The sequence below is a fragment of the Pinus tabuliformis genome, chromosome 8 (assembly GCF_031772625.1).
Source record: "Pinus tabuliformis cultivar Carrire ecotype Pingquan chromosome 8, CPIR1, whole genome shotgun sequence".
In the NCBI taxonomy this organism is placed as follows: Eukaryota; Viridiplantae; Streptophyta; class Pinopsida; order Pinales; family Pinaceae; genus Pinus; species Pinus tabuliformis.
In genome coordinates, this window is record NC_142294.1 from 1,003,902,599 (window position 1) to 1,003,927,119 (window position 24,521).

Sequence of the window (24,521 nt, forward strand, 5' to 3'; positions counted from 1 at the left end):
GTCAAACGTATGTTCAAGGAACGAGAAATGTACCTTTCAATTATCAATCCTACCCTCAACCCGGTTATGGTCCTCAGTATTCTCAACCTGTTATGGGTCAGTACCCCGGAATGAATATAGTGTGGGATCCATCGCAAACCCAACAAGTGTTGCAGCCAAGTGTACAGTTGTCATCTCAAACTGGACAACCCTTAGTTTCTGGTACACCCCAGCAACCAGTCCAGTCTAACATTCAAACTTATGTACCTTCGGTAGTTTCTCAGCCTGGGCCTAGTACACCTCGTACTCCGCCTCAAACGACTGCTACAACTGCCGCAACATCTGTTCAATCTACGCCACCTACTTCTGGAGTATCCACAGCTCCGGTTTCTACTGTTCCTGTATCTACTCCTCAGACATCTTTACCACCGTCTGGATCTACGATTCAAACTTCGGTTCAAATACCTGTAGGACAACCTGGTTTAAGCACGGTTGTCACAAGTCAACCACAATTCACCTATCAACCGTACCAGCGACAGTACCAATTCGGTCCTACTGTCCAACAGCCAGTCTATCAGTATCAACCATATCCTGGGTACACTTATCAACAACCTCAACAACCCCAGTACGGTCCGATTAATCCTAGTTTTCTGGGAGGATACAATATCCCGAACGCGATTCCTATTCCTAGTTATCCTGGATATCCTCCTCCTGGGGCTGGTCTCATGACCCAGAGTTTTAGGGAGCCTAATCGGCAGTTACCGTTTATTGCAACTTTGGACTTACCTGACTTGTCGCGCCTAACAAACAATCCCATTAATTATCTTCCGTTTTGGCCGCCAATGGCAAATAAGTTGCCCAGTGACATTCCCAAGTTAGAAGGTAAATCAGGAGAGGACCCGTCGAACCATGTGATGACTTACCACCTCTGGTGTGCGTCTAACTCCATTATAGATGATTCAATCCGTCTTAGACTTTTCCAGCACACTCTAATTGGTCTCGCGGCCAAGTGGTACATTGAGTTACAGCGAGGCACTTTTTATAATTTTAGTCAGTTAGGTACCTCATTTTTAACTCATTTTCAGTTGCTAGTCCGATATGACAATGGCATGGAATTGTTAACTTCACTAAAACAATCGACATACACTTACATTTCAGATCATATTCATGAGTGGAGACATTGACGTCGTTTAGTGAAGGTATTTATTCCGTATCAAATCTTGGCTGAGTGGTTTGTAAAATCTTTGTTGCTAAAGATCACTGAAGATGTTGCTAAAGCCGGAGTTGTTACTGAGGAGCAAGTCATTGCTCAAGCACAGTACCTTGACTTGGTCTATACTCAGTTGGGTACGTTACACGAAAAAATCCCCGATCTTCCCAAGCAAAATCAACTCGCTGCAGCTCCTTCGGGATCTCATGCCGTCGATGGTATGATTGGCACGATTAACACTAAAAGTAAGAAGAAGTCTTCCAAGAATTCTTTCCCTATCATAACCTTGCCTGAATCCCCAATAAGAGATTCTTCTGTAGATATTTCTGCCGATATTCACGTTGTAGAGTCATCTACAGCCAAATCAAAATCCGGTGGGAAGAAGAAAGGAAAGAAGAAGAATAAAACAGACAAAAATTCAAAGGAGAAACCTAAAAAGGCGAAATCCAATGATGAAAAGCGCAAACCTTGTTATCCTTGTCTCATTTGTGACGATGAACATTTTACAAGAGACTATCCTCATCGTGCCGAGGTTGCGAAAATTGTCAAGGGTTCCCAAACTCCTGCTGTTTTGAAGGATCCTTTTCCGGCTCAAGACAGTAAGATGATAGGTTCATCCTCGAATGCCAATGAAGAACCCATACTGATGATGTCCCATGTTAGGATTGCGACTCGGTCGCAAGATTATGGTAGTAAGAGTGTTATAGACATTTTTGTGCCTCGCGACATGGAGCATGAAATGTCAATAATTACAGGGATCCTCAGTCCCTAAACATGTTGTTCTTACCCCTAAAAGAACAAGGTCATCAAACAACAGCACCTCCAATCAGTTCTTGATCCAGGTGGATGTTGGTGGCCACCCACCAACCCATTTGGACCCCCACAACTGTCTCTTTCAGTCTTTTCAGTTTCCTAAATTGTAGCACAGTTTACTATTTTTAGCAGTTTTTTGGGTCCTGAACTTCCGGAGCCGTTTTGAGGCCCTAAACGACGTTTTTTTTGGGATTCTGGGGCAACATGGGTCGTAGACCAATGTTGCCTCCCAAAGTGGTAGTACTCGGATAGATCTTTCTAACGAGCTATCGTGCGCGTCAAACGGAGATCGTATGCCAAAGTTACGACCCCGGGAAATTGATGTACCAATTTACCCAAACGGGGCCCACAATTTGGCGTTTCATCTTCTAGGGTTAGGTTTCGGGATGTGAAGGGTTTTCCATTGTTTCTCAACAATAAATAGGCCTTCGAGCCTCATTGTAATACAGTTCGGAACAGTTCAGAGGCATGTAGCCGCCACATCTCTTCTCAGAGATAAGCTACCATCGCCCTAGCTGGTTTCTTTCCATTTCTGTTTGTAAGCATATTTCAGCATTTTACAGTAATGAAATGAAGTATTATTTCCGCTGCATCTCTGTATTTATGGTTATCGCATCTATGTATTTATGGTTATCTCTGTAATCTATTGCGTTCCTGTTTAAATCCGGATCAGTGGTATCAGAGCGGTCTGCTTTTTCTCTGTTTTTCTTTGCATGTCCCCAACGAGGTCGGGATATAAGGAGTTAGGGCTTGAACTGGTCGAACCTTTGCAAGACCAGCCTCGCAAATCCCGACGGCCTCCCATGGCGGACGAGAAGAAAGACGAGGGGGCAGGAGATCCTATCAAAATCTTGCTCGAAGAAGCACTCGAGCGGCAAAGGAACACGATGATGGATAGCTTTGCGCAGATCCTTCAGCGGCTACCCAGAGGCGACGCATCAGCTTCCAATAGCGACTCTGGAAATGCCACGCCGTTTAAGGTACAAGTAAATTTTGAAATCCCCATCTTCGAGGGTAAAATAGACGCAGATGCCGTAGATAAATGGTTAAATCTGCTAGATGGGTATTTTTCTGTTCATGAATTTTCAAATCGGGAAAAGATTGTTTTTGCCCTTCTCAAAGCAGCCCCCCACGTCAAGGACTGGTGGGAAACCTACTGCGAGCAGAAGGATGAAAGTACAGGCTCACTATTTTCAGCCGCACCCACTTGGAATGACTTCCGGGATGCCATCAAGGAGCAGTACTACCCTGTCGGAAGCTATGAGGACAAATACATCAAATGGACCACACTGCGGCAGGGACGAGACCAAGATGTGCCGGAGTTCACAAACATTTTTCATACCCTTCGCACACAGTTGGGTATCAAAGATTCTGAGCTGCATCTGGTACTCAAATACCATAGCTGCCTACACAGATACATCCAGGAAGAGATGGGGTTCTTGAACATCTCCTCACTCGGCACAGCATACCGATACGCTGTCAAAATCGAGCAAAAGTTTAAACAGAAGAAGCGAGACTTTGGATCTGCAAATCCGAAGCCCAAAGGACAAAGCCAAGGCGGGGTGACCCAAGACAACCCGTCGAAGCCGCAAGAAAAGAACAACACCATGAAGCCGAAGAAGGACACAGGAAAGTGGTGTGAGTTCCACAAGAGTCCCACTCATAACACAAGTGAGTGTCGGACCAAGCAATCGCTGGTGGCTGAGTTGAAGGCTTCCGAATCAGATGCATGTTCCGACCCTGAGCCAGAACTCGACAAGGGGAATGGTAAAGGGAAGCAGATCATTGATGCGGATCCCAGTGCCACTGTTGCCACCGCCAAGATCAAGAAAAATGAGCCCGAAGATCCAGAGGAGGGGGAGCGTCTTTTCCACTCACAAATGTGGGTGAAGGGTTCACCGCTGCGATTCATTGTCGACAGTGGTAGCCAAAAGAACCTGGTTTCAGCAGAGGTCGTGAAGCGGTTGGGCCTACCGACTACACCACACCCACAGCCGTACAGTATCGGGTGGCTTCACGAAGGACGAGATCTGAAAGTTCGCCAGCAGTGCCGCCTTCCATACAGCATCAAACCCTTCACAGACGAGGTACTGTGTGATGTTACACCTCTGGATGTTTGTGATGTATTATTAGGCCAGCCATACTTGTGAAGGCGACATGCTGTGTATGAGTCAAGACCTCGCGCTGTCATTATTTCTTTGGGTGATTCATTATACAGGATACCGGAGGTAGCCCCACCTACCGCCACATCTTTGATCATTACCAAGAAAGGCAGCAAGCTCATATCACAGACCAGGAAATTCATCTGTCTGGTCCACTCCCAAAGTAAGGGGAAGATTGTTGCTACATCCATGACCCCTGCAAAGGGTTCCTCTACGCAGCAGCAGCAGCAAAGGAATATGGTCATGACAGAACACAGGAACAACTTCTCACGCATATGGGTACCACACAAGTTTCAGGTGGGCAACAAAGTCTGGTTGCATCGACAAAAGGAACGCCTTACCAGAACCCATCAGAAGCTCAAACCACTTAGACATGGTCCTTACAGCAGTACCAAGGCTACGGGAAACAATGCTTGGAAGCACAGCATTCCTCCATTCCTTGGCTTGCACCGAGTGTTCAACGTGGACCGTCGTCGACCATGCTTCCCACCATCACTGGACACATCAGAGATTGCAGGACAAGTTCAGCAGATGGAGGAACTCAACGCAATGGGGACCATTGCTTCCTAAGGGGGGAGGAATGATCCAGGTGGATGTTGGTGGCCACCCACCAACCCATTTGGACCCCCACAACTGTCTCTTTCAGTCTTTTCAGTTTCCTAAATTGTAGCACAGTTTACTATTTTTAGCAGTTTTTTGGGTCCTGAACTTCCGGAGTCGTTTTGAGGCCCTAAACGACGTTTTTTTTGGGATTCTGGGGCAACATGGGTCATAGACCCATGTTGCCTCCCAAAGTGGTAGTACTCGGATAGATCTTTCTAACGAGCTATCGTGCGCGTCAAACGGAGATCGTATGCCAAAGTTACGACCCCGGGAAATTGATGTACCAATTTACCCAAACGGGGCCCACAATTTGGCATTTCATCTTCTAGGGTTAGGTTTCGGGATGTGAAGGGTTTTCCATTGTTTCTCAACAATAAATAGGCCTTCGAGCCTCATTGTAATACAGTTCGGAACAGTTCAGAGGCATGTAGCCGCCACATCTCTTCTCAGAGATAAGCTACCATCGCCCTAGCTGGTTTCTTTCCATTTCTGTTTGTAAGCATATTTCAGCATTTTACAGTAATGAAATGAAGTATTATTTCCGCTGCATCTCTGTATTTATGGTTATCGCATCTATGTATTTATGGTTATCTCTGTAATCTATTGCGTTCCTGTTTAAATCCGGATCAGTTCTCCACCTGAAAACACTTCAAAACAGGCTAATTTTGGATCATGTCAGCTGCTCCACTGAGCATCTGCGCTGGAATGCAACTGCTCCTCCTTGTACCTGCGCTGGAAGTCAAATCAAATGAAGGCTACCTGCGCTGGGCGAGATTGGCCAAGTGGCACAGTCATTCTGCAAGGTGTCAACTGCCCAGGAAGCTTCCAAACTAACACTTGGTTCATGAGATTCGCCCTGTGATGAGTAAGAGGTACTTGATCACCATGTGTAAGCAAGGATCTCCAAGTGGACTCAAGAACTGAAGATTAACTGAAGAGGGAGAGGACACTAGTCAGCTCTATGCCAGCCTCAAGCTGACTCATCCTCTCTTCTTCTCTCCTATATATAGAACTCTTCTATGAGGTCTAAGAGGGCTGGAATTTTGTGTAAAGTAAGGAGGTGCTGTTGGTTTACAGTTAGGGCTATTGGGTGATTGTTTTACTAGAGGTGAAGAGGAGAGTTCTTGCTGCTGGGGAGGTGCTGCTGGATTGGAGCCATCATTGGTTGTAACCTTCTCAGAACCCTGTTACTTCTATCAATAAAGTTTTGCATGTTCTCCTATATACTTGTATTGCATTGATGTATTGTATTTACATGTATATTTGATTCACTCTAATCCATGCATCAGTTATGAGTACTTGTATCTTGTAGTTTCCTCTCTTGTTTTGTGCAGGATCTGTGTGTAGCTGGACCAGCAAAGAGAGCAAGGAACTGGGAACAAGAGACAAAGAGAGAGGATAAGGATCGACTAAGCGAAAGACACCAGGTTGGTTAATCTTTTCTTCCTTCTCTCTGTACTTTCATAAAGGAAAATATCAAAGCTTTACTTTCAGTTGTTGCTAAAGACTGTCACCTTTAGAGTAGGGATAGGGTCATCCGCGTCGGATACTTTTCCCCACAACAAACTGGCGACTCCGCTGGGGAGCCTAGTATCTTGTTGGTGTTTGTAGTATTTTGCTATTCATTTCTTGAAGAAAAGAGTACCAAATCGAAAAGCTTTTGACTATATCAAAAGCGAAGTAGAGGGGCTGCTACTCTTGCTCATTTGCTGAGCAAATTCAAGATTTAAAGAGCTTATCTACAAAAGACTCTTTACTCTTTGTGATAGATCTTCATCCTCTTGATCATCCCTTAGCCTGTACTTGACCTATAGCTTTTTATTTCAGCAAAAACAGTGCATTTTTGAGCTTTTTATGACCCGGAAAACTTTGTAGACGTAACTCTCGTGTCCCAGAGCAGGCTGTCCACAGGCAGTCTGCATTACAGCGCAGGTACTCCCTTCGGGAACTGCGCTGAGAGTCAAACTGACAGACCAGAGCCTGCGCTGGTCCAGTTAGCCTTTGTCTTGCTCAGTTTTCCCATTGTGTCTTGGCCCTGTTTTCACTGATTTTTTGCTGATTGCTTGCTGGTCATTGTACTTGCTGTAAACCACTTCTCCTTGACATTATTCCACCTCAGTTGTGTGATGAAACTGTGAATGTTCTTTCAGTATTTCTTGTTTCAGTTACAGTTTCCCACTGTGAAAAGCGAACCAGTATAGCTGTGGCCTCTTAGATCCTGAACTGTAAAAGTGTCTTTGTGATCTTATGAGCTAGTTTTATTACTGTTCATGGCTGTTTGAGTTTGTTTGTTTTTCATTTTATGGTTTGGATCTATACATTTCCTGTGTTTAAACAAGTCGATCATAAGGTGTCTTTTTGATTATTGGACAAGCTTGTTTATTTCTACTTGAAATTAGATTCAAAATTATACAACAGTTTCCTTTCTGTCTTACATCAACATTAAGGATAACGAAAAGAAATACATGCATTGTGCATTTTGCATTTGACTGTGTGCTTGACGATTTAGGAAAATGTGCATTTTAGTGTGTGTTCTATGATCTGTGGAAAACGTTGTGTCTTTCTTTTCCCTCAGTAGATTAAGGTTTTCAAAGTTGAAAGATTGAAAAGATTTGCTTCTCATCTTAGATTGCATATAGGAAGTTGTATATATACATCTCGTGGCGACCCTGAAAGGAAAACTGTTAAGCAAGATCAACATTAAAATAAACCCAATTTACATAACAACGCTTTGTAACATAACGCAAACATATAGAGGTCTAGGTAGAGACGTGTTCCGGCGTCGTTAAACATAGTGACTGTCGATCTCTACGAAGGTGGGTGATTCCTCCTGAGAGTCGGTGGCACTAACACGGACTTGTGCTCTCGCGTACCGTCGCGTATATTGGGAGACCCCTATAGGCTTTTATCCTTTATCCTTAGGAAACTGTGTCGGCCGCCCTACTGATCGTGATGCAGTGAACACAGCATTCACGAAGATCGACCACCCGTACCGTAAAACGTATTCTGTGGTTTCGCGAAAGGTTTGGCACACCCTCTGCCTAGATCTCCAGAGCAGTTTCTTTTGGCCTTTTTCAAACTCTATAACTGAAAAAGTCCAACCGAGCATTTGTCACTTCGGGCTCGTTAAAACATCGAAGGCGACTAGAGTCATCTTTAGCTTTTTCTCGACTCTTAAAACATGAAAAAGAAAGTTTGTGTCTAAAAGCGTCGTTAATAAAATTTATTTTAAGCGGAACATAATCACCTGTTATTCCCACGTTGATCTTTCAGTTGAAAAGTATGGAGCCCACCAACCAAGGAAGTAACCTTGGCGGAAGTCCAAATCCCTTCTCCTCTTGGGGAGATGTTGGTGCGCCTCATATGGCAACATTGTCACTTCCAGGATTGACAATTGGCCTACCTGTATGGCTCTTTTCAACCAATGTAGTCCAGATCGCCACTAATCCTGAGCAGTCGAATCAACAGTCAGAACAATCTAGAACTACCCACCAGCCTTCCACTTCTTATGATACTTCCTCTGATCCTTCATCTTCGCAAGGTAGAGCTGGCAAAAGTCAGCCTCCCAAGGAGAAGAAGGAAAAGAAGAAGAAAGAAAAGAAGCAGAAGGAGCCTCTGGCGAAGGCAACTGGGGGCAAGCAGAAGAAAGCTGACAAAAACCCACACACTGCACCGACCGGGCCTAAATCGCCATGTGTCATTTGCAAAGATATCCACTTCCATCGTGATTGTCCTTGTATTCCCCGGATACTAAGGGACTGGTCCCCAAGGTTGCACAATCCGGTAGCATCAACCTCTGGTTGTCATGTTGATTGCATTCCGTCAACTAGCGAGAGTGAAGGACGAAGAAGGGGACCAAGATCACCCTGTCTATTGTGTGAAGGCAATCATGCCATCCACAAATGTCCATTCTTAGATGAGGCCAAGAGAGTTTTGGAAGATCGCCCGGTTTCACCGTTGCGACTTCCTCCTGGATACCAAAAACTCGTGCCTAATCCCTCGATAGTTGAAAATCCAGCAGGCCCGCTCAAGTGGTCAGCTGAAGTGTCGGTCATTGAGAATGAACCTACTGAATCCAGACCAGACGAAAGTCTAAAGGTCGAAACGGCAGTTGACCCGGTTCTTCCTTCAGAAGTTCTATCGTCCAATGACTCCGTCATTGAAGACCCGTCTTCAAATGACACTGTCGCCGAAGAGTCGTCTTCATGCGACACCCTCACTGAAGAGAATAAGGATGACACCATCCAGGTTCTTTTCATCAGCACCGACTCCGATGAGCGTCAGGGCAATGCGCCCATTCCTTTATCGCAGGAAGGAACATCATCAGAGTCATATCCGGCCGTATATTCGGTCCTACCACCAAGCAACCTGGTTGTATCCTTTGATTGGAATCAACTAGGCAGACCCCGGTTACCAGCCAGTGTACCATTCAGAATCATTGTCCAGATCTATAGAATGATCATGGCTGGTACTATCATTGATGAAGGGGCGTCTGTGAGTATCCTTTCCTCTGTTGCTTGGAAAGCACTGGGTTCCCCAGCGCTTTTACCTGAGTTGAGAAATCTCTCAGGTTTTGATAAAGGAACCAGTCGACCATTAGGAATCCTCCCCAATGTACCTGTTACATTGAAAAGGAAGACCGTTAATATGAACGTGATGGTCGTCCAAGGACCCTTGGATTATAACCTACTCCTTGGACGCGACTATATTTATTGCATGGGAGCGATAGTCTCCTCACTCTTTAGAGTAATGTGTTTTCCACACGAAGGAAGGGTGGTCAAGCTCGTAGACCAACTTTCGTTTCCGGGATCTCGCATCGCAAATAGTCAAATACCATTCCTAAATGGTCTTTTCACTCAAGATTCGCCTCCACCCCCAGTCCTCCTTCCCGATGAGTGCGAGTGATTCGGAAAGAAAGACTAGGACCCAGGGGGCATGCACCCTGGTCTGCTTCGGGCAGAAGAAACCCCGGGTATAAGGAAGAATTTCCGCAGAAGAATATGACTAGTCCGTACCCCATCCGTGGAAGGAAGTGGGGTTGTTCTGGAATAGTGTTCTTTTGTTAAAGTTATGTGTTTGGCAAAAGAGTCATTCACCTTTGTCTAAAAAAGTGGGCAATGCCCAAGTAGGAATTCCCTTATTGCGACAAGTAGTAAACATCTTTGAATTCAAGCCTCGCCCATCGAAACATATGTTTTGAAGGATAAGCAGGGGCAGCCTACAAAGAAGGGGACTATATTGTTGTGACAGAGGGTAACCATCTTTGGACAACCCAATGATAGACACCGCCGAAGAAAGAGATTGATTTGCGGCAGCAAATAGAACCGTCTTCGGATAATAAGAAAGAGGCAAACCTCGTTGATAAAGGGGCAGTCTCGAAATTCTACCCTATACCTGGGGGCATGCAAACTTTTGGAATGCAAGCAAGGGACGACTATTTATTTTTTAAATTTTTAGGTCCTCCCTTTAAACCTGTAGGTCTAACCCTTTAAACTCGTAGGATTAGCCGTTTCCGACCTTGCATGAAGAAAGCCTGTGGGGCAAAGGTAAAATTTGCCGAAATTGGAGCATAGCTTTGTGAGATAAAGCTCCTTAAAAAATAGTTATCTCATAGGAGGCGTTCTTATTATGACTGGTATACGAGCAGCAGTTTTAGCATATAGTTCATGCTCGTTAAAAAATAAACGCAAAATTCGAGCAGTTTTATGACTGAATTTATGCTCGTTAAAAAATAGAAAAGTGTGAGCAAAAGTTTCCCCCAGAGTTCAAGCTCATGGAAAAAATGAACCTATCCCGGTAAATAACCTTTTGAGATTGTAAATTCATCAGCCATAAGAACCTTGATCGTGTTTTCATCCATCACCTCCACTGTTCATTTGGCCGATCATTCACTTCCATTTGTGTGTTTACCTCTTTTGAGAAACAGCTGCGAAGAGTGATTTCACCTAGCCATCCTTGTGACACTGCCGTGATTGGAAAATTCCAACCTGTACCTGGAATCTGCTGCTATCCCTGTTTATCACTCATTCCTCAAAAGACGAGTCTTCTTTGAGCTCTTTTCACTGACTCGTAAAAAATGAAAAGTTTGCCGAGTTTTGGCCTTCCAGCTCGTTAAATGACCGGAACGCTATCCCTCCTCTAAATTTTAATCTTTTTGGACCTGAGGGATTATTGCACAAAAGGATCGAGCGCTTGTCTTGTTCGGCTCGTTAAAAGTACCGAACAACCATCCCTTCTGTATTGTTTTATACTTTTTCGGACTTAAGGGATTAGCTGACGAAAAAGGAATTATGGAGTTAACTTTCTGTACCTTTTCAGACTCTCTAAAAAAGAAAAGGACCGAGTTTTCCTTGTCGTTAGACTCGTTAAAATGATTAAATAGCGACAAACTTGTCTTTAGACGAGAACGAGTTTCCCTATCGCTAGGCTCGTTAAATCATAGCGATGGGCTTGCCCGAAGGGCAGGTTATAGAACAAGCATATGTTATCCTCCTCAAGCTTGACAAAAATAAAGAGGTACTGGTCAGAAATGACTGGGGAAAAATTGGGAGAACATCAAAGTTTAATGGTAGCAAGTCACTCTTGAACATGACACTTTTCCTCCGTACCACATCGGGTTGGGTTGTTTCATTCACCGGTCTCATCGCCATGGTCCTCGCCAAACCATCCACATTTGGGGTAATGCTACCGATCCATCGCATCAGTGTCGTTATATGTTCAAGAGGGGTCATTCTGAAAGTGTCAACCGTGTCCCATCCACTGCCATACATTATCCTTCATCCATTCATGATCGCCACCCTGAATCATATGTCACAGTTTTTTTTCACCTCCACTAAAATCATTAGCTCCGTTCCGTGTCATTGATGTGGGATTCATTAAGGCCCTCCTTTGACGGATCGCTTCTTGTCGACTTCAGCTCATTATCCAAGAAGTTGATCTAGGAACAACCCCCATCAGTACTTTGAAGCTTGCATGCCTCAATGGCAAGTTTCTCACTTCCGGCGACAGGTATACATCAATGACCTTCGACCAGAAGATTTTGCGTGGCATTCGATGCCAAGTCCTTTATTCACGCCACGTGAATTGTACTGCAGTACCTTGAGGGTCATCGTCATTATTGGTGATTCCTCTTGCGCTTGTTAACAATTTTCATTATTGACCGGTAATCAAGCGATGTCTTTCCATGTTCGACTTCAGCGAAATTCTCACATGGATCGACTTGTACTTAGAGTGAAGATCGAACGAGTTTGAAGACCCCGGATCTAGTTTCATCCATCCGGGCTGCGATATATATTCAGGAAATATAAAAGCATTTGTCATGTACATCATTGCAGCAGATGATCATCCTACTCAAAGGATGATAATTTCAGCAGAAAATTATCAGTCTACCATCAGACGATCGTCTGTTCTATGTACCAAAATGTATTTATAAAGCTGAGCATGGGAATGCCCGCCTCAGCTAGATCATGAAAACATAATGAAAAATAATGTATTGTATTGTATTGTATTACAGGGCACCTTCTCAGCACTGGAATGAACTTCGGACCCTCTAGATAAAGCATTTCACCCGATAAACGGCCTCATACTTTAGGGGGCAACTGTTATAGACATTTTTGTGCCTCGCGACATGGAGCATGAAATGTCAATAATTACAGGGATCCTCAGTCCCTAAACATGTTGTTCTTACCCCTAAAAGAACAAGGTCATCAAACAACAGCACCTCCAATCAGTTCTCCACCTGAAAACACTTCAAAACAGGCTAATTTTGGATCATGTCAGCTGCTCCACTGAGCATCTGCGCTGGAATGCAACTGCTCCTCCTTGTACCTGCGCTGGAAGTCAAATCTAATGAAGGCTACCTGCGCTGGGCGAGATTGGCCAAGTGGCACAGTCATTCTGCAAGGTGTCAACTGCCCAGGAAGCTTCCAAACTGACACTTGGTTCATGAGATTCGCCCTGTGATGAGTAAGAGGTACTTGATCACCATGTGTAAGCAAGGATCTCCAAGTGGACTCAAGAACTGAAGATTAACTGAAGAGGGAGAGGACACTAGTCAGCTCTATGCCAGCCTCAAGCTGACTCATCCTCTCTTCTTCTCTCCTATATATAGAACTCTTCTATGAGGTCTAAGAGGGCTGGAATTTTGTGTAAAGTAAGGAGGTGCTGTTGGTTTACAGTTAGAGCTATTGGGTGATTGTTTTACTAGAGGTGAAGAGGAGAGTTCTTGCTGCTGGGGAGGTGCTGCTGGATTGGAGCCATCATTGGTTGTAACCTTCTCAGAACCCTGTTACTTCTATCAATAAAGTTTTGCATGTTCTCCTATATACTTGTATTGCATTGATGTATTGTATTTACATGTATATTTGATTCACTCTAATCCATGCATTAGTTATGAGTACTTGTATCTTGTAGTTTCCTCTCTTGTTTTGTGCAGGATCTGTGTGTAGCTGGACCGGCAAAGAGAGCAAGGAACTGGGAACAAGAGACAAAGAGAGAGGATAAGGATCGACTAAGCGAAAGACACCAGGTTGGTTAATCTTTTCTTCCTTCTCTCTGTACTTTCATAAAGGAAAATATCAAAGCTTTACTTTCAGTTGTTGCTAAAGACTGTCACCTTTAGAGTAGGAATAGGGTCATCCGCGTCGGATACTTTTCCCCACAACAAAGAGTCCTGTTGATGGTAAAGAAGCAGAATCTTCTCATTCTAATCCATCAACCTCAGCTCCCGGTTCCGATCCACTACAGATCAAGAAACCTAATCTAGACTTGGTAATCAAACCGCCCGCCAAGGGTATACTTCGAAAGTCAGCTTTCAATCCACATGCGAGAGCGGCTCAGAATTATAACATTGTTGAGGATTTAGCTGTTTCACCCTCAGCAATGTCGGCTTTGGAAGTGCTGCAATCATGCCCAGCACAACGTAAATTACTTTTGTCGGCTATAGGAGCTGTTGATGTTCAGGACCCGAACCTAATAATTTTCGATCTATAAAATAGTACACTTCATTTGCCTCATCAAATGACTTTCCAGATTCCAGTGATAGTAAAAAACAGGCCTATTCATCAGACTGTAATTGATGAGGGGGCCTCAACGTGTATTATGTCGATACAGTGTTGGAGATCACTTGGTTCTCCTTCGCTAAATCAATCCCTGACAATTCTAAAGGCCTTTGATGGCCGTGGGTTTCATCCTTTTGGCATTCTACAGGATTTGCCTATAGGGGTTGAAGGAAAAACTGTTAATCTAGATGTGGAGGTGGTTGATGCCCCTCTAGATTACAACCTTCTCTTGGGTTGAAGTTTGTCTTACGCTATGACAATGATCGTTTCATTGGTCTTTCGAGTAATAAAGTTTCCACACAATGGAAAGATCGTAACAATAGACCAGCTGGCTTACTTTTCATCTGACCCAGCCTCTTCAGAGAGTATTCAGCATGTTGGTAAAATGACTATCCCATATAAGGATGTTGGAGTAGGATTAGTTAAAGATGTCAGTTTACTGGGAACTTTTCCTTTTCCTCCAATCAACGCGTCGTCTTCATTCGCAACCATTCATATGATTACATCAGACACCATTGTTTATGATGATCCTTGGATCATTCCTTCTGAACCTGAGATAAACACATTTGGTAATTCTATGCCTTTGAGTCCATATGAAATTGCCTATGAAGCCGTGCAGTCGTTTGCCGACCCGTGTTCAACCAAAAATGACTTAATGAATATGGTCCATGAGGAATCACTTTTCACATTAACCTCGGATTTAACTATGTTTTCTGAACTTGTTCACTCTGATGAGCAACTTCGTGAAATCCTATGCGTAGATGATTTACCATGGGAAGATCTCCATCACAGATCTTCGTTTTTACCTGAGGATGATCGTTTTGAAAATGATTTCTCATCAATTTTTACAACTGAATATGTCAAGAAACCTTAGAATCCAATGAAACATCCCGATTCAGAGTTAAATTTGGGAAATATCTCTCGAACTATTCCTATTGAAATTCGGTTAAGCCCGAAATTGTTGAGAACATTCATATAGGTGCCTCATGTACAGATGACGAAATTCAATTATATAAGGCCCTATTTCAAGAATTTTGTGACGTGTTTGCTTGGTCCTATGAGGAAATGCCAGGAATTGATCCCGCTATCATGCGGAAAGAGTCAATTTTGCGTCATTATGCTGGGGGCATGCGAACTTATAACAAGCATGGTTTTTCGTTTCAAGCTTGCGTAAACATGAAACCGAATCCAAGCATAGTTCTTTTCCTGTGTCAAGTGCGTTAAAAAATGAAACAAATCCTCCTCTAATTGAGTCGAGAGTTTGACTAGATCTCATAAATGTTAAGTATTTAGGTTAGTTATTTCAGTTTTTTGCATAATTTTTTTACAGTTTTAGGTCGAGTCTTTCAAATGATCTCGTAACTCAACCTTCATTTCATCCAACTGATTGAATGAAATGAAGCTAGGGGGCATGCGCTCTAGCAGTTATGCTTAGGGGGCATCAATCACAGTTTTCTCTCTGTTTCAAGCTTGTGTAAAAATGAAACTACTTTGAAGCATAGTTTTTCTCTGTTTCAAGCTTTTGTAAAAATGAAACCTATTTCGAGTCAATTTCAGTTATTTTCAAGACTCGTTAAACTCATGAAAATACCGAGATTATTTTGCTATCTTTCATTCTCGTAAAACAAATGAAAATGCCGAGTTCTTTCCGTCTTTTCCTGCTCGTAAATTAAATTGAAAGTCGGCCATATGAGTACATTTTTATCATTTTTTCAAACTCGTTAAAACTTACGAAAGAGTGAAACATCAGAGTCATCTTTTAAGCCCTTTTCTGACTCCTAAAATATGAAAAGATTGCCAAGCGTTTCTTTTACACTCGTTAAAATGGAATTAAAAGACTGTCCCCTTATAGCCCTTTTCTGACCGTAAAAACAGGAAAAGATTGCCGGATTTTTGTCGTTTCAAATTCGATACTGGAAATAAAACGACGTGTCCTTGATTGCTTTTTACTTTTCAGGTCAAAGACACTAATCATGAAAGTACTCCTTGGTCACAAGATCAAGCGGTTCTCTCAAGTATTATTTTATACTTTTTCGGGCTTGGGAGACACAAATTTACAAAAAAGTTCAACTTGGAGTCTTCTTAAGTTTTTCAGACTCTCTAAAATTGAAAAACGCCGAGTTTCTCCTATACTGGACTCGTTAAAATTTCACAGTAAAGGATCTGTTCGATTACAAACAGGAACGGACCACTCCTTCTTAGGGTTCGAATCAAAACTAAGTTTGACTCATCCGAAGGATGAGCTTATAATCAAGCATATGTTATCCTCCTCAAGCTTGTAAAAAAATAAAGAGGTACTTGCCAGAAATGGTGGGGGAAAAGAGAGAAAAATGAGCCTATTTGTTATCCTTTGTCTCAGAAGAAGCCTTATCACCACTCTTGAACACGACACTTTTCATTCACCTGGGTTGGGAAATCCTTTTCCTAACAGTTGATCAAACCACATTGAAAATCTTCAACCGGTTCCGGGTATTAACTTTGGGTCAATCGTCACCAAGCCATCTGTCATGTCATTATGTGTTCAAGAGGTCACTGCAAATAAACCGTTCATCTGCAAAATAGCCGTCATCCATCTCGACCATCCCTGAGTCAGTCCTTACAGCTACATTTCTTCAACTTGATCTATGATTTCGTGTTGTGGGCTTGCCTGCAATGGGTCACTTTCTATCGACATCAACACATTATCTAGAAAGATGACCTAGAGATCATCAGTATCTTGAAATTTGCATGCATCAATGGCAGGTTTCTCGCCTTTGACAACGGTTTACATCATTGACTTTCGATCAAAGGATTCCGTGAAATGTTTGACATCAACTCATTCATTCACATCTCATGGATTGTACTGGGTACTTTGAGAACCATTGACATCACTGGTGGTCTCTCTCACACTTGTTAACAGTTTACATCATTGACTGGTAATCAAGTGGTTTCTACCATGTTCGAAACCAACTCATTTATTCGCATGGATAGAATCGTACTATTTCGGGAAGTAGAAATGAAGACCCTGGATCTAGTTTCCACCATCCAGGCTGCGAGGAGTTTTGTATTCATTGTATAGTAGACCAACTATAAACAGATGGATGTGTCCATACTGTGTCTACACGAGTCTATGATTATGATGTACTGCAAAATCATTCCTGTATCAAAGCAGTAGTTAGTTTCTTAGTTAAAGTTTTCAATCTGAGTATGGGAATGCCTACCTCAGCGATGATATGATCTTATATATGTATTTTTTGTTGAATATTTGCAGGTTCCGACTGGGCTCTCCACAAGATAATCCTTGAAATGATAAAGTACTTCACCCTTCCTAGATGATATGAAACCCTAATCTACTACAGGCTTCGCACTTTAGGGGGCAATCTGTTACACTAAAATTTGTCACCATGACTATTTGCAGTTAGTATGGCTCCATCAACTGTCATACTATCCTCCTTGGCAAGTCTCATACCTCTGCTCTTCATGTCAAACTCCAAGAAAGAGAGAAAGTCTTTAAAAATCTATATATCTCTGGGTACGCAGTTTCTCTTAGCCTTACCTGCGTGTACGCACCCTAAGTTCACAATACCTGCGTACTTGTACGCTCTGTCTGTAAAGGGGAGGGTGCGTACTCCTGTGAAGGTCAAAAGGCGCAAGTTTCACTTCAAAAAAGTTACTTGTGGTTATTTCTAGAGCATTCTAGAAGCTTGTTTGACGTTTATTGAGCGCCTCTAGATGGTTCATGTATCCCTATGAAAGAGGAACTTATCCCATCAAGAGGGGAGCTATCCCATCCAAATAGGGGCTTATCCCATTGATGGTGGACCTGATTAACTTCCTCTAGAGCACTATAAATACAGGGATTGGGCCAGAAGGAGGGGAGGTTGAAAGCTGAACATTCCTAAGTGTAGATGCTGCTGGAATTAGGACTCCCTTATAGAGCTTGAGAGGAGAAATTCCCATCCTTTCCTAGCCTTATTTGGAAGTGGGTGAGCTGATCAAAGTAAAGGAAAACTCTTGCTGGACCCTAGGAGGGACCTGCACAACACCAAGGCTCAGGTTGTAATGGTTTCTTTTGTTTCCACTTAATGCAAATAAACTCATTTTTCTCAACAGATTGTTATTCATGATTTGTTTCATTTACTCCTTGGTCTGTATGATGAATATGTGTTATTTTATAAGTTTATCAGGTGCTATGTAATCTTTTGGCTTGTTAGTGAATGCAGGTTTCGAAGAGAAGGAGGAGCTCATCCGGATCAGCGAGGCTGGACTACTACAAAGCGTTGGACTAAAGGTATGTTACAATCACCTGATTACTTGTATTCTAAATTCATATTTAGGGAAAGGTAGTGTTTATTTGTCTTGTTTGTCACTAGAAAGCCTTAGCTTCTAGGGAGGTCAGTTTTGTCCGCAAAATTGACTCTTTCCGCATGACAAAATGGCGACTCCACTGGGGATTCTGGGTTCGATCCCCAGTGGAGTCGCGATTTTGTCATGTGGAAAGAGTTAATTTTGCAGACAAAACCGACTTCCCTAGAAGCTAAGGCTTTCTAGTGACAAACAAGACAAATAAACACTACCTTTCTCTAAATATGCATTTAGAATATAATTAATCAGGTGATTGTAACATACCTTTAGTCCAACGCTTTGTAGTAGTCCAGCCTCGCCGATCCGGATGAGCTCCTCCTTCTCTTCGAAACCTGCATTCACTAACAAGCCAAAAGATTGCATAGCACCTGATAAACTTATAAAATAACACATATTCATCATACAGACCAAGGAGTATATGAAACAAATCATGAATAACAATCTGTTGAGAAAAATGAGTTTATTTGCATTAAGTGGAAACAAAAGAAACCATTACAACCTGAGCCTTGGTGTTGTGCAGGTCCCTCCTAGGGTCCAGAAAGAGTTTTCCTTTACTTTGATCAGCTCACCCACTTCCAAATAAGGCTAGGAAAGGATGGGAATCTCTCCTCTCAAGCTCTATAAGGGAGTCCTAATTCTAGCAGCATCTACCCTTAGGAATGTTCAGCTTTCAACCTCCCCTCCTTCTGGCCCAATGCCTGTATTTATAGTGCTCTAGAGGAAGTTAATCAGGTCCACCATCAATGGGATAAGCCCCTCTTTGGATGGGATAGCTCCCCTCTTGATGGGATAAGTTCCTCTTTCATAGGGATACATGAACCATCTGGAGGCGCTCAATACACATCAAACAAGCTTCTAGAATGCTCTAGATATAACCACAAGTAACCTTTTTGAAGTGAAACTTGCGCCTTTTGACCTTTACAGGAGTACACACCCTCCCCTTTACAGACAGAGCGTACAAGTATGCAGGTATTGTGAACTTGGGGTGCGTACACGCAGGTAAGGCTAAGAGAAACTGCGTACCCAGAGATATATAGATTTTTAAAGACTTTCTCTCTTTCTTGGAGTTTGACATGAAGAGCAGAGGTATGAGACTTGCCAAGGAGGATAGTATGACAGTTGATGGAGCCATACTAACTGCAAATAGTCATGGTGACAAATTTTAGTGTAACACTTGCGATTGTTGTTCATGAGATCAAGACTTACCCAGACGCTAAACCTGTCCAACAATGTTTGCGTCAGATTCACCCACGAAAAGCTGCTGCAATTAAAGCAGAAGTTGAAAAATTATTGAAATCAGGTTTCATTTATCCGATCCCGTTAACGGATTGGGTATCGAATATTGTTCTGGTTAACAAAAAGCAAGGAACAATAAGAATATGCATCAACTATAGGGACATTAATCAAGCTTGTCCAAAGGACAATTACCTTACTCCCTATATCGATCATATCATTGATGATTGCGCCGGCAGCGAAATATTTTCCTTTATGGACGGTTTTTCCGGATACAATCAAATCAATATTCTACCTGCCGATCAACCAAAAACGGCTTTCATTTGTCCATGGGGGACATTTGCTTATTGCAAATTACCTTTTGGGCTTAAGAATGCCGGAGCAACTTTTCAAAGGGCGATGTCTTATGCGTTTCATGACATCAAGCACATTGTGCAACCTTATCTCGATGACTTGCCTGCTCATTCATTACATCGAGCTGATCACCTCGTCCATTTACGAGAAATTTTTATGAGGTGTAGGCATTATCGGATTCGGTTGAACCCACACAAATATGTCTTCTGTATAGAAACAGTTTAATTGCTGGGGTTTGTAGTTTCGAAAGTCGGCATTCGCGTTGATCCCTCGAAGGTCGAAGCTATCATCAAATTGCCTCCTCCTTCGAGTCTTCGCCAACTCCAAAGTTTGCAGGGGAAAGCAAACTTTTTACGAAGATTCATTCCTAATTACACCGAGGTTACAAAGGGTTTTACCCGGTTGTTGAAGCAAAACACTCAATTCTATTGGGATGAGATAGCTCAAAAATCTTTTGATGCACTCAAACACGTGTTGACCCATGCACTGTTGTTGCATCCTCCCAACTACAACCAGGATTACTTCTTGTATCTCGCCGCTTCTCATTCCACCATTGGAATGGTCTTAGTTCAGGAAGATGAATCAAGAACTAAACATGTGATATATTACCTCAGTCAAACTTTAAATCCAACTGAGCTAAAATACTCACATGTGGAGAAATTGGCATTAGCAGTCGTTCAAGCTGTCCAACGTTTTCGTCATTACATTCTACTACGTAAAACTACGGTAATTTCGGATTGCAACCCTATGATCTACATTTTGACCAAGCAATTGCTAGGGGGAAAGTACTCTAAATGGCGTTATCCTACAAGAGTTCGACTTCGAATTTGAGAAATCCAAGTCTAAGAAATCTTTAGTTTTTGCGGAGTTAATGTGTGACTTCCCGCGTGCTGACACGAAAACTGTGGAGGAGGAGCCCATTGTGGACGAATCCTTGTTTCTAATCAGCACTTTAGATTCGTGGCATGGGGATATCATCATTTATCTCCAGACCCAATCCTTTTGGCCATAAATTTCAAGGTCAGAACGTCGGAAAATTCGATTCCAGTCCCAACAATTCAGGATTATTGGAGATACTCTTTATCGTCGTGGGGCGGATTCTGTTTTTCGACGTTGCTTAACTCACGAGGAAGCTAAAAGGGTTCTAAATGACTGTCACTCTGGAGCGTGTGGTGGTCATATGTCTGGGTTTGCCGCATCCCAAAAGATATTGCGCGCTGGCTACTTCTGGCCGTCTTTATTTAAAGATTGTATTACGGCAGTCTGAAAATGCCACAACTGCCAGATTTTTGATCGTAAGATGCGCGCTCCACCTGCTCCTCTCCACCCTATAATTGCCGTTGGTCCTTTTGCCAAATGGGGTATCGATTTTATTACATGTAACCCTCACTCGGCTGGGGGGCATGCGTATATCATTCTTGTGGTAGATTATTTTACTAAGTGGGTCGAGGTGATGCCTACATTCGAGGCAGACAGCAAGACAGCTGCAATTTTTGTGTTCAATCATATAATTGCTAGGTTTGGTGTCCAACAAGTGATAATCACTGATCATGGGCGTCATTTTCGAAATGTTATGATGACCGAACTTACAGGCCAGCTTGGTTTACGTCACGATAGTTCAACCCCTTATTATCCACAAGCGAATGGTCTGGTTGAGTCCATCAACAAAGTTTTAGTTATCATGATCCGACGAATCATTTGGATTCATCGGTCGAATTGGCACAACATACTATTTTCAGCGCTTTGGGCGTACCGAACTTCAGTAAAAACATCAACAGGGTTCACTCCTTTCCAACTAGTCTATGGTCTGGAAGCTGTGTTACCCATTGAATGCGAAATCCCGTCACTGAAAATGGCCATCGAGTTACTTCCAGCCACTTCCGAAGAGGAAAAGCGTTTGTTATACTTGGCTCAACTAGATGAGAATCGACGTGATGTTGTATTGGTGATCGAGACTCACGCAAAACAAATGAAAGCTCAGTATGATCGAAATGTGACCCCTCGAAATTTTTCGAAAGGAGATCTAGTCTTAGTTTATGATCAAGCTAATGATAAATTAGGCACTAGAAAATTTGTTCCTATGTGGCATGGTCCCTATGTTTTCAAGTGAAAGCTAGCCAAAGGGGCTTATGAATTGGTAGACTTTGACGGGGACTCTTTGGGTAAACCCAGAAATGGCCTTTACTTGAAGAGGTATTATGCTTAAAAGAATGGGTATGGAGATTTTTAGTTAGGATAGTTTTTCTTTCTACCTAGTATGTTTTAGTTTAAACAGTGTGCTTAGCTTAGAGAGTGTTTTTTCATCATTATTCCTGCTTATCTTGGTTTTACTCTTGATATTGCAGATGTCGATGCCTCTCCAAACATACATTGGTTTCACTGATGGTGCTTGTCGTAATACACGAAACATCTCTTTCGCAGCTTGGGTTATCTATTCGCCCTCTGACGAGTTAGTATCTATGCATGGGGTAAGCCTCGGTCAAACAACAAACAACATTGCCGAGTATAGTGCAGTGATTGAGTTATTATTTGAATCTATTTCATTTGGCATTTGGAGTTTGATAGTGAGGTTAGATTCTGAACTCGTTGTATTACAACTTAATAGAGTGTATGTCATTAGAAATCCAGTGTTATTAAGATTATTTTTGAGAGTGCGTCTCTTGGAACGTGAATTTGATTATATTGAATATCAGCATATTCCAAGGTCTTTAAATACATTAGCAGATGCAATTGCTTCTCGAATGTTAAATAGACATTTGCAATAATCATACATGTAAATTTAAAACCATTCCATAACATGATTTACAAGATAAGCCGGTAATAGTGATATATATATATATATATATATATATATATATATAGAGAGAGAGGAGTGTGTCAAAAAATACATCGTCCTCGATCATAGGTTGAAAAACACCTTATGATCGGCAAAAATGATAAGTACAAAAAACAAAAATGTCACATGTGCCCACAATAGGCGATCATCCTATCACTGGTGATGATCTCTATAAGAAACCACTGCACGGGCCACATTGCAAAGTAACCTCCCAAAAGGTCCCGGGACCCCAATCACATAGCGCTGAAGTCGACGAGGAATGTCGTCTACAGTGGTCTCAGGAATATCTCCTGTCAAGCGCTCAAGATGACCCTCCAACTCGGCCAAAACCTCTGCTGATTCGTCCTGTGGGGCTGGCACGGGTGCAACTGGTTGCCTCCTCTCGTAAGGCCGGAGAGCGGTTGGTCGCTGTGGACCCACATCTGCATTTGAAATTTATTACTATCAGTTTTGGGACGATGGAAAAATAACAAAAAAAATTAAAATATAAAAAATGTTGAAAAGGATTTTACCTGAATCGTCCCACTGCTCTCCTGGTGGAAGAGCCATGTCTGGGTCACCACAAAAATCTATCCCAACGTAAGGGAAGTCCTGAATAGAAAAGACCTAGTTTTCCAGCCATTGGAAATACTCAGGTTTGAATCGAGCAACCTCTGTCCTCTCGTCCGGGTGATGGGCCATGACTGCGACCCATCGCATCAGTTTGGGCTCTCGAGGAAGCCCAGCTCCAACAGTAAGGTGTTGTGGGATCAGCATAGGAACCCTCTCCAGGCTAAAACTCACGACTAAAGCCCCATAACCAAAGGTCTTTAGTCGTTCGTTCTTGGCCCTGGTCAGTTGGCCTTTCACATTGGCCAACACGACATCGCACCAGTTGAATATGGTGCCTCGAAAGCAATCAACTACCATACACATCTGGGATCCGGTGGCAATATGTAATGCGGCAGCTCCGCAAAGTCTGGGGACACTGAATGCAATCACCATGAGCTCAGGACAGGATATGGTCTTTATGTCTATCCCTTTGTCTCTAACCTGGCTGTTGCAGTACTCTAGCCGGAGGCTATCGACAGACTGGCCACCTGGCCTAGTCCCGTGCAGAGTCAAGTCTTCGCCTCTCTTAGGCAAACCAGTCAAGAAATAAATGTCCGCCGGCTCGATTTCGAGCTGGTGGCCGCCAATGAAGAAGCACTGGTCCTGTATGCTCCATCTGTCAACCAGCCACTGTAAGAAATCCACTTGAGCCCTCATGCCAAGAATGGCCCAGAATTTTTATAGTCCACACACCCTCAAAGCATCAAGTGAAGGCTGATGATTCCATGCGGCAGCATCCACGTCCTCATGCTCTCGTTCACGCCAATCGAGCATGATATACTCTCTGCATCAAGTATAAAGACAAATTAAAATGCTAGAAAATATTTTGTGTGGTCCATTTTTGAGAATTTTTGGGTTCAAAACCCTTGCGGCGGGGACCGCACCCTCCAGGTTAGACACAGTGCGTGGGACCACACTTTGTCTACACGGAAGGTGTGGACCCCGAGCTTTTTCCCAGTGGAGAAAAAGTCGGGGTCCGCAGGCCCGCAATGGTAAACCTGTGGGCCCCCGCGCGCGGGTTTTGCTCCTAAAAACCCTCCCAAAAATGAAATAAAGGACTAAAACAAAAAATTAAACGGTTAAAAATGAAGAGTGGGATGATGTGGATTCCCTGGAGAAGATGACGTTCGATTCCGACGGTTGTATTTTCCGCAATCTTCACGGGAAGTTTTATGAGCAAAAGCACTATTTTCTCACCCAAACTCAAATGGTAAAAATGAATTGACAAAGGCCCTTTTTATAAGTTTTTTGCGTAAATAAATTGCAAATTTGTTTATGTTTCACTTTGAAAAGGTATTTTGCGACGTTTTTATCCATTTCAAACAGGTATGAGTAAT